This window comes from Pristis pectinata, chromosome 12 (genome assembly GCF_009764475.1).
Source record: "Pristis pectinata isolate sPriPec2 chromosome 12, sPriPec2.1.pri, whole genome shotgun sequence".
In the NCBI taxonomy this organism is placed as follows: domain Eukaryota; kingdom Metazoa; phylum Chordata; class Chondrichthyes; order Rhinopristiformes; family Pristidae; genus Pristis; species Pristis pectinata.
Window position 1 is genome coordinate 33,613,504 of NC_067416.1, and position 6,873 is coordinate 33,620,376.

At 41.8% G+C, this 6,873-nt stretch overlaps 1 protein-coding gene across 2 annotated transcripts in view; it reads right to left on the reverse strand.

Annotated features, from left to right (window-relative positions):
• The window catches only part of stambpl1 (STAM binding protein-like 1), a 43,274-nt gene extending 37,657 nt beyond the window's left edge, over window positions 1-5,617 (reverse strand). Inside the window, exon 1 of one of the 2 annotated variants that reach the window (XM_052027590.1) lies at window positions 5,209-5,617. The gene's annotated coding sequence lies outside the window, so the exon portion shown is untranslated. Of the gene's footprint in view, window positions 1-4,826; window positions 5,112-5,208 lie in introns of those variants that run through there. The other variant, XM_052027591.1, reaches the window with a different exon arrangement.
• Between the last annotated feature and the right edge of the window lie 1,256 nt (window positions 5,618-6,873).

The following is a 6,873-nucleotide window of genomic DNA, read 5'->3' on the forward strand; positions in this document are numbered from 1 at the left end:
ACAGAAACAGCTGTGATTGGAGAGCGCGCAGGCGTGGGACGAGCAGCTGTCAGCCAGCCTCACTGACTCAGCGAGTGAATGAATGAATCTGCTCAGCACTACCAACTCTGATCGGCTCGACCCATACCCTGATCGTTGTGGCTCGGTGGGGGGGGTGGGGGGTGGGGAGAGAGAGAAGGCATACGGAAATGCCCCATTCCCACCCAGTAGAAGATGCCTGCAGTCCCACAGTGGCCGGCAAAGCCATTCCCATTCATCCTGCTAGTCTCCCAGACCTTCTTCATAAGTCAGGCACTCGTAACCAGGGGAGGATCTGTAGAGACACAAGAGATTCTGCAGATGCTGGAATCTGGAGCCACACACACACAAAATGCTGGAGGATTCAGCAGGCCAGGCAGCATCCATGGAGGGAAATAATCAGGACTGACAAAGGGTCTCGACCCGAAATGTCAACCATTAATTTCCCTCCATAGATTCTGCCCGACCCACTGAGTTCCTCCAGGACTCTGTGTGTGAGGATCTGTAGAGTAGACCTCTCAGTTCTGGGATCTTTCTAGTAAATCTACTTTACACCTTTTCCAATGCCTTAACATCCTTTTTAATGAAGCAAACTGACCAAAATTCAATGCAAGTTTAACACAACTTCTCCATTTTTCAATTCTTTCCCTGTAGAAATGAGCCTCCATGTTTTGTCTACTATTCTGATGACATCATCAATTTGCCTCACTACCTTTAAGTGATATGTAGACATAAGCCCATTTGAACACTTATTTTCCAAACTAGTATGTAGTGTCCTTATTCCTTCTAATCAAAATGTACTCTCACATTTAATCCACACATCTGCTCTTGCCAGTTACATGCTTATTCTCAAGTTTATAAATACATTCCTACACTTTCTCTCTCTTTCTGATACTTCTTCAAACAATTCAATGCTAGTCATGCATGACCTTCCCTTTTGAAATCTATGCTGACTGTTCTTTTATGTATTTACCGTTTCTCATTGGCTTGCTAACAATAACTTTGTCATTTTCTTAATATCAAACTAACTGAACTTATTTAAAGGAATCACAGTAGCTGTCCACCAGTTCACTGACACATAGAAATGTGGAAAATAGGAGTAGGAGTAGGTCATTCAACTTGTTCCACCCTTCAATGGCTGGTCAACCATCTCAATACCATATTCTCACCCTTTCTCCATACCTCTTGATGCACTCATCTGGACCATGGAGACTGGCCTTCCTAAGTTTAATTATTTCTTTCTCTTTATATCTTGCATATCTTGATAATGTCACATCCACTATCCTAGACTCTATGGTAAGCACCAAGGCAAAGTCATCCTTTAATATCTCCGTCATTAGCCACAAGTTTGTGTGTAATTCTTAGTAGTCCTAACATTTTTTTTAATGCATCTGTAAAGTTTTTGATTATTTCTTTCTACATTCCTTGATAATTTTCAGTTTGCCTCCCTAATGTTTCTCTCACATTTTTCCTAATCTTTTCGCATCCCCAAATCCAGCACAAAAGAAGTTACTGTGATGCAAGGATAAGTAGAAAATATCTTAAAAAGAAAATCACAGGCCAAGAAAAAAATTGCCTTAAGGTTCTAAGCACCAAGATATATTTACCTAAACTCCAATGGAGTATCCCATAGCAGTCGCTGATAACATCTGCATCTTGAAAATTAATAACTTTCAGGGACAATTAATTTAGCTATCACCAGAATGTAGATCTGGACCTTGTGAATGAGAGTAAAATGGGTGAGAGTGAGTCAGCAACCCATCGCTGACTCCAATTGATATAACAATTGGGAGAGATGTAGGAATGGATGCTGATTTGCCATCACCCATTTTACACTTACCCATGGAGTCAAGGTTTATTCGAGTAATTTTGGAGATGGCAGAAAATTCGAACAGTGCAAATACCATCATGCCAAGGCATTGAAGACAGCAGACCAAGTGCTGGTAAACAGAATTAGTATAGATGGGTACTTAATGGTTGGCAAGGGCAGGGTGGGCCGAAGGGCATGTTTCTGTGCTGTATGACTCTATGGCCATGAAGAGCAAGCCAACAGTCAATCTGTTTTTGTGGTACTGGCTGTGGTAGGAATATTGATCAGGATGCAGGGAGGGCTCACTTCAAACACTGTCACAGAATCCATGACCTCCACCTAAAAAAGCAGAGAAGGTGACTTACAACTGAAAGAGGGAAGCTCCAACACTGGCATACACCCTTGTGCCTAACTGCACTGAAGTGTCTATCTAGGTGATGTTTGACCCTAGGCCCTCTGAACTGGGCAAAGGTTCTAACCAAGATGACAATGGCAATCAACACTGAAGAATTAAACAAGATATAGTGCAGAAAGACCAGGATTAAATATGTTTAAAACAAACCACCGACTGTCAAATCTACATAAAGTGCACTTGCACTTTTTACAAAGATAAATAATATCAGTTTAACCCTGCCCAGAAAAGGAAAGATAAGAGAGTGACTTCAAGGAACTGATAAGTGCTATTGAGATTGCTTCTTACTTGTAGAAATGCTGCAACAGTAAAGGGATATTTAGCAGCCTGGGTTGCTTGATAATTAAAAGTACTTTCAGCAGAATTTAGACAAGCCAACCCAACAGAATGACAATACTGAAATTTCTGAAGACAAAAATTGTTAAAATCAACATTAATGTTTGCTCAGCAGTGTTGATTAAATCATAACAGAAGCATAAGTAGGCCATTCAGCCCTTTATAGTATTTAATAATATTAGCTCTCTTTCAGCTCAGAATTTAAGCAATCTTTTAGCTCAGAACCATTTTCTTTCAATTGCCCTTAATATCCAAAAATCTATCCATCTGTTTTGAATATACTGAACAGATGAGTCTCTGCAGCCAGCCAGGGTAGAGTTCCAAGGGTTCGATACCACCCAAGTGAAGAAATCTCCTCTCATCTCTGTCCTGGACAGTTAACCCCTTTTATCGAGGATGGGGACATGGTTCCAGATGGCCCCTCATTCCAGACACCACAACCAGGGTAAATATCAAATGTATCACCTGTCAAGCTGCATAAGGATTTTCTGTGTCTCAGTGAGATCCTCTCTCATTTCCCTAAACTCCAGAAAGTATAGGCCCAAGAGAGTTGTAGGCCCAGAATACTAGATCGCATTAAAATATACAGAGTCACTTCAATAAAATCCTTAGAGACAGTATATTTCATAACAGCTGCCAGTGCAATATTTTTCACACAGTATCTGGTTCTTATGCCAATTATCTTAAACCTTTGTGCTCCGGTTATCAAATTTTCTACCACCAGAAATGTTTCCTCCTCATTCATGCCACCTAAACCATCATTAGACATGTCTTTGCAACCTGAAAGGATTTTATTCAAGTTCCTCTGACAAGCTGCACTTGAAATGATCCTTACTGATACATTGGTGTGAAGTTCAAAACAATTTTCCCATATATAAAGGCTTTTGAAATGATTTCATTTTAAATGTGCCATATTTTGAAAAACTGAATATGCGTGGATGCCCAATGCTTATGCCTAAATTCAGCACTGCCAATTTGTTCAAAGCTACATCTAATTTCAACCAATATTTCAATTATCGTCATTCACATTCTAACACAAATATAAATACATTATGATAGTCAATACATTTTTAAAACTAGCTAAAGAATAATGCTAATGTAATGCTCAAACTCTGCATTTGCAATAAAAAGTTTAAATCCTAATTCCCACTAGATTGTGCACAAAGCCATCCAAAGAGAACTGAAAGCGACTGTGTATGTAATAATTGAATTTAAAGTACCATTTTATGCCTAGAGTAATTCCCATTTGATCTATTCATTTTGTAAATCAATTATAAAGTATGCTTGTGGCATAAATCACTCCTGAGTGGTGCCATAAAGAATTTCTACAGAGGACTAAATCAACATGGCATTTGTTATACTATCCCCTGGATAAACTCCACATTCCTTTTCATATGGTATTTTCTTTATTTAATGTTTATTTAATTCTGGTAATACTAGTCTATTCTGAATCTACCTGATTAATTCAATCTTGTCTATATTGTTTCTTTGCTAAAGCAATTGAAATCTAACAAGACCACACACTCATTTCATTGCTCTCTATTTTCAAGGAACGTGCAATGTCTGCCTCATGTACTCTCCACCTGCTGCCTTCCTTGGATGGATCAATCTGAATGTTTAACATTCGCGCAGATACACACAACTGAACAAATGTTGCCCGTTTACACTGCAGAAATAACGAGCATAAAGGGCATGTTGCTTCTTCTTACATTGAGTTTACTTAAGGTAGGGTGCTGAAAACAATCGACTTTCACACCACAGCTTTCACCCACAAACAAGCAGCACCAAAGGGCGACGCATGCCTGCCACTCCTCTCGGGCAGCTATTCGAAAGCAAAGGTCATCTCACACTTGACACTCATTTTAATTTACAATTTACAACTCTTTAATGCGCTAACAGCTCGGGACAAAGATCAAAACCGGTTTAGAAGAATGTGGCCAGAAGTGTTGGTGGAACACACTCCGACAGCCGGCTAAACATCCAGCCCAGGACATTTGAGATGCAAAAATCTCCAACAGTTCCTGCTTGAGGTCACATGACACATCTAGCACCCCCTGATTCTTTTGTTGTGGATCCAGCCTGCCCAATGGAACACCAATACCCACAATGTGCATCCAAGTATTAGCGCAGGAGGTTGAGTAACCAAAGACTGACATGCATCAAACCATTCCAGCAACTATATATTTTTTTCTTTTGCAAATCCACTTAAAACACACAGATTTTGCGCCAACACGGTGACCATGTGCTCACGTTGCTGAATGCAGTAACCTAATCCTCGGACCACATCGAACACCTCTCAGTACGAGACATCAACAAAAGATTCTTTGCTTGGGGTTGCTTTCTCTTCTCACTTGCTGCACCTACGCGGAATCTAAGCCTTGGAATCAATGCAGGCGAATAGCTCTGTTCGCATACATAAACAAAATTACTGCAGGTTGAAACTGATACACAGCTATGTGTGTGTTTGTATCACTGAATCAAAACCAAGCGGTCGCAGCGTTTCCTGGCCAGCTGTGGAAATGTTCTGACCGCTTTCATTTGTTAATTGAAAGATTTACTTGTTATTGTTTAATGATATCAGACTACATAACAAATAAACGTGCAAACTGCGATCTGCCACTCATCCGACTACCTGGCACTGTTCTCTTCAGACAAACGTGGTCGGATTGCGGGAACGGGGTGCATCTGTCTGGCGGCGCCGATACGGGCCGGGTTATTCAGCGCTCGTCCCGTTCAGATCCTTCGGGAGCTGCTGGAACCCGCTGTCGCATCAGCAGTTCCACTCCCGCTCAACAATGAGCCATGTCCCTGCTCCATGTCCCCATCCTCATCACAACAGCAGCAGCTGGCCCCCACAGCTCCAGACTGCAGCAAGCAAAGCGCTCCCTGCCAGCCCAGCGGAAAAGATGCGACTGCAAGCCCGCTCCAACCCGCCCTCCGCTTCCCCTCCCACTGAACCCTCTGCAAAGCTGTGATTGACACCCCGGGCGGTGCCAATCCCCGGAGACGTGGAGGGTTCTGCACCATTCGGTTTATTCGGTGAGCAGCAGGACGGGCAATGTCATCATTTCAACTTGTCCTGACAATCAACATTCAGATTTCCAGCACATGCAGGGTTATTTTCTGATTTTCAAAGCTATTAGTCATTGGAAGTCACGTTATTATTTCACTTGTTCTAGTGGCCTGCTTTCTGCGCCGTGTCGAGTTTCTTTTTGTTTGCAACGGCTTCAAAAATTGATCTCTTTCGTATCTTTGAGGGTTTTTTTATATCGTGGCGAACACTTTGCAATCGTGTGATTTGGTTGCAAGGTCCAGAAAAAAATTTTTAACTGCGACCGTAGAACCAATGATACTCCTATCAAAACACCAGTATTCAAAAAGTTTCGAGACAAGCCATTCAGTAAGAAATAAGAGCCCAAAACTAAACTGAGTTTCCAGGGAATGGGAGGAGAGCGTTGCCAAAACACTGGAGCAGTGAACGGCCTAGTCTTAAAAATGCCAATCTAAATTTACTTAACTTTCCTGAAAATCTGGTTTGGGGAAGAGAAGGGAATGTGAGTGGAGAAACTTTCTGAATTGATCTTCTGTAGCAGAGTAGGTAACCGAACCAGGGTACCAACTCGGTAACCACCATACCTGAGTTTTGTGGATTTGATTAAACAACTAGAGTACTTCCTTAAGAGGATTTATTAGAAAAATACCATTGAGGCTGGGATTCACCCGGGAAAACCCACAACCCAATGCATATGGATGAGGCCACACTGTGGGGCTTTTCTTTCTTCAGTCACAGATAAATACAGCACAGAAACAGCCCCTTCTGCCCATCGAGCCGACACTGACCATTGAACACCCATTCTTACAGTAATACTATATCAATAGGAATTGGTTTATTATTGTCACTTGTACCGAGGTACAGTGAAAAGCTTGTTTGGGATACCATTCATACAGATCAATTCGTTACACAGTGCATTGAGGTAGTACAATGTAAAACAATACAGAATGCAGAGTAAAGTGTCACAGCTACAGAGAAAGTGCAGGTAGGCAATAAGGTGAAGGTCATAACAAGGTAGATTGTGAGGTCAAGAGTCCATCTTGTCGTACTAGGGAACCGTTCAATAGTCGTAACAGCAGCATTGAAGCTGTCCTTGAGCCTGGTGGTAGTGCTTTCAGGCTTTTGTATCTTCTGCCCAATGAAAGAGGGGAGAAGAGAGAATGTCCTGATTGGGTGAGGTTTTTGATTATGCTGGCGGCTTCACCGAGGCAGCGAGAAGTGTAGACAGAGTCAATGGAGGGGAGG